The sequence below is a fragment of the Salmo trutta genome, chromosome 17 (assembly GCF_901001165.1).
Source record: "Salmo trutta chromosome 17, fSalTru1.1, whole genome shotgun sequence".
Classification (NCBI taxonomy): Eukaryota; Metazoa; Chordata; class Actinopteri; order Salmoniformes; family Salmonidae; genus Salmo; species Salmo trutta.
The window spans coordinates 57,392,333-57,397,175 of NC_042973.1; positions in this window are offsets into that span (position 1 = coordinate 57,392,333).

Consider the following 4,843-nt stretch of genomic DNA (forward strand, 5'->3'; position numbering starts at 1 on the left):
TTTACCACAAGTGGACTCCAATCAAGTTGTAGAAACATCTCAAGGATAATCAATGGAATCAGGATGCATCTGAGCTCAATTTCGAGTCTCATAGCAAAAGGTCTGAATACCTAAGTAAATACATTTGCAAAAATCTCTAAAAACCTGTTTTCACTTTGTCATTATGTGGTATTGTGATGTCATTATGGGGCATTGTGATGTCATTATGGGGTATTGTGATGTCATTATGGGGTATTGTGATGTCATTATGGGGCATTGTGTGTAGATTGATGAGGGGGAGAAAATATTACATTTTAGAATAAGGCTGTAACGTAACAAAATGTGGAAAATGTGAAGGGGTCTGAATACTTAACTTTTCTACTGCAGTTTTGTACATGATCAAATCAAAGTTTATACACTGTCATGTGATACGTGATATAGAAAAGTCCAATCTTAGGAGAGTACATGGGAGGCACTATACTGTGTGTCTGCAGGTGTCTATCTGGTCAAAACCACTGATACAGGAGCCCCTCCACCCTCTGGTGGGATGGATCATGTCTACAGAGAAACCTAGAATCAAATACTTAGATTTGTGTGTATTGGGTATATGTTGTGAAATTGTTAGATATTACTTGTTAGATGTTACTGCACTGTCGGAGCTAGAAACACAAGCATTTCACTACACCCACAATAACATCTGCTAAACATGTGTATGATAAAATGTGATTCGATTTTTATTTGAAATAAACGTCCTATTTATCAAAGGTGCTTTTGGCTGGGGTCAAAATGACTCCAAAGGATTTGAATTTGTTAAAAGTCCATATTGATACAGAAACACTAAACCATGATTTAGATTTACTAACAACAAGTTGATTGACAAAGTCATGAAAAATGTAATAGAATTGAATAAACCACATTTTGGCTATGATAAAAGGTATGCCTCGGGTCAAAATGTTCCATGTCAGAAGTATGGTTCAATGCAAATATGTAGTGGGTTTAAAGTTTGTTTTAAATTCTCACTCATTAAACACGAATCAATCAACACATGCTTCTCTTTGAACGACTTAATATAATATTAAACTTTTCTGAAATAAATGAAAAATAAACGTTTGGTTCCTCAGCTGCGTTGCCCACTCCAGTCAGCAGATGGCGATGTGCGTCTTTTAGGTTCAGGCGATGCTGCCAGTGTGACGTATAATCTAGTGGACGGACGCTCCTTCAACAACAACAGCTAGTCAGACACCTCGGTAGCTTTCTAGCAAACATAGCTACAACATTCACGCTCTTTACACTGTTTTGGTGTATATTAGTCGCTGTGTATTAAACACACTTCTGTCGTATGTACTTGTTGGCCCATTTAGTTATATATTTACGTTGTTTGTCAGCAAGCTGGTTTGATAAGTTAGCTTAGAACTAGGCTAGTCGCTAATGCTAGCTAGCTAACATTCCCGACCATGAGTTCACTAAGCTACTCTCCTCCTGCTAAAGAAGAGGAGGTCTGCTGGACGGAGAAAGAAGCTCTAGTGAAAGAGGAGGAGGAGGAGAAAGATGTTACAATACAAAAACAAGTAGAGGGTGAGACTGTTACCGTGAAAGAAGAAGAGAAAGACGTTACAGTGAAAGAAGAGGAAGACGCGTTCAGAGTGAAAGAGGAGGAGGATGTTACAGTAAAACAAGAGGAGGAAGCTGTTTTTGGAGTGAAAGAGGAAGAGGGGGAGATGACTGTCACATCGATAAAGGAGGTGGAAGAAGAGGAGGAAACTGGATATCTGGTCCCGGTTTCCCAAACGCATTTTAAGGCGTCCAATGGTTCTAACGGTGAACTTAGCCAAAAGATGGTTTTGAGAAACCGTTCCCTGATTAACACTAGTAAGTACTGTCTTAAATACAGAGGCACAAACTCTGCAGTTGTTGAACTGATGTTTGGTGTTAAAGGGGAAATATGTAATAGCTACATCCATATTGTGACTTTTAAATAATTTATTTATAGCCATTGATTCTTGAAGAATATAACACATGTCTCATGAGCTTAGTTCAACTGTTGTACCCCATCAGAACCCCAAATAAGCTTTTTTTACTCCAATGTTTAGAAACAATGTAAATCAACACTGTATAGCCTCAACATGGTTAAAACTATAATGTTGATATCATGGATGGTCAGTCCTTGCATCCATAGGTCTGTCTATGAATTTGAGAGTAGTTACATTTCTCCAGCCCCATAATCATCTTATAACCAAAACAGTGGTGGAATGACAGCTTTGTTATTGTTTGAACTGCAGATTGATTGATTGATTGATTAAGTGGCTTTTTTAAAGGGACAACCTAGGATTTAAACAGCAACAAAATGGCTGCCCAGAGGCTTGGTTTGGTAAACAGCTGAGGGATGGGGGATGGAGAAATGTAACCACTCTTAAATTCATAGAGAAAGCTATTGTAGCAACCGTAACCCAACACCGAGCAACCTCGTCAAGAAGTTAATTAACCTGTTAGGGCTAGGGGGCACTATTTTCACAACCGGGTGAAAATAACGTACCCGATTTAATCTGGTTACTACTCTTGCCCAGAAACTAGAATATGCATATAATTAGTATATTTGGATAGAAAACACTAGTTTCTAAAACTGTTTGAATGGTGTCTGTGAGTATAACATAACTCATATGGCAGGCCAAAACCTGAGAAGATTCCATACAGGAAGTGGCCTCTCTGACTATTTCTTGGCCTTCTATAGCCTCTTTATGGAAAATAGAGGGTCTCTGCTGTAACGTGACAATTTCTAAGGCTCCCATAGGCTCTCTGAAGGCGCCAGAAAGTGGAATGAGATCTCTGCTGTCTCTGGGCTAGGTACAGGAGCGCTGTTTGTGAGGGGTCAGGCTGGTGGCTCAGAGACAGGAGATGCGCGGCCCCGAGAAGTGGCCATGTTTTTCTTTCAGCCTTTGACCGAAAACAACGATGCCCGGTTGGAATATTATCGCTATTTTACAAGAAAAATAGCATAATTATTGATTTTAAACAGCGTTTGACATGCTTCGAAGTACAGTAATGGAATATTTTGAAATTTTGTCACGACATACATCCGCGCGTCACCGTTGGGATAGGGACCTGAACGCACGGACAAAACGGAGGATATTTGAACATAACTATGGATGATTTTGAACCAAAACAACATTTGTGGTTGAAGTAGAAGTCCTGGGAGTGCATTCTGACGAAGAACAGCAAAGGTAATCCAATTTTTCTTATAGTAATTCTGAGTTTAGTGAGCCCCAAACTTGGTGGGTGTCAAATTAACTAGCCTGTGATGGCCGAGCTATGTACTCAGAATATTGCAAAATGTGCTTTTGCCGAAAAGCTATTTTAAAATCTGACACCGCGATTGCATAAAGGAGTTCTGTATCTATAATTCTTTCAATAATTGTTATGTATTTTGTAACCGTTTATCGTGAGTAATTTAGTAAATTCACCGGAAGTTTTCGGTGTGTTTGCTAGTTCTGAACGTCACATGCTAATGTAAAAAGCTGGTTTTTGATATAAATATGAACTTGATTGAACAAAACATGCCTGTATTGTATAACATAATGTCCTAGGGTTGTCATCTGATGAAGATCATCAAAGGTTAGTGCTGCATTTAGCTGTGGTTTGGGTTTATGTGACATTATGGGTGTCTGATTATTTCTGGCTGGGTACTCTGCTGACATAATCTAATGTTTTGCTTTCGTTGTAAAGCCTTTTTGAAATCGGACAGTGTGGTTAGATTAACGAGAGTCTTGTCTTTAAAATGGTGTAAAATAGTCATATGTTTGAGAAATTGAAGTAATAGCATTTCTAAGGTATTTGAATAACGCGCCACGGGATTCCACTGGCTGTTACGTAGGTGGGACGATTTCGTCCCACCGACCCTAGAGAGGTTAGAAGCATGTCTAACGCTATTTAAAATCAATTTTTATGCGAGACCCTCTATTTTCCATAAAGAGGCTATAGAAGGCCAAGAAATAGTCAGAGAGGGCACTTCCTGTATGGAATCTTGTCAGGTTTTGGCCTGCCATATGAGTTCTGTTATACTCACAGACACCATTCAAACAGTTTTAGAAACTTTAGGGTGTTTTCTATCCAAATCAAATAATTATATGCATATTCTAGTTTCTGGAAAAGAGTAGTAACCAGTTTACATCGGGTACGTTTTTTATCCGGCCGTGAAAATACTGCCCCCTACCCTAGAGAGGTTAATGCTGTAGCAAACATTATATTAAACAGGACATTCAAACGAGCCTTACAATTATAATCCAAAGTAGTGTGAAATGTACTCATAAGCAACCTGGTAATGGAAGTTACTCCCCTGAGTTTCCCCCCATTCACATTCAGAATACATTGTGAAAAACTAAAATCTTTGCTCACCATTTTTGCTCCAGGCAGATATACTACATCCATAACTAGTGGTTTCCTCATTACCAGATATACTACATCCATAACTATCGGTTTCCTCATTACCAGATATACTACATCCATAACTAGTGGTTTCCTCATTAGCAGGGAGGAGTTTCTGCAATGAAATTGCCCTCGTGCCACAATTTTAGCAAACACAGAAAGGGGCCTATATTGGAGACCAAAAGTCGTCTGGCACACTGCTTAGAGTTTCAACAACATGAATAACTTATTTCTAGCCTACAATCATCGATGTTACTACTAATGTGAAAACAAGACAAAATATGACTATTCTTGCTCATTTTAAGGCAAATGTCAAATACTTTTAACATGACATTACAGACGTCAATTGTTGTACAACATCATGGCTCCGCTGTTGGCATCACCTTTTACAGTGGATTACCGCTGTTGTGGGCCTTTAATCATCTGTCTGACTTTGTTGTTCACA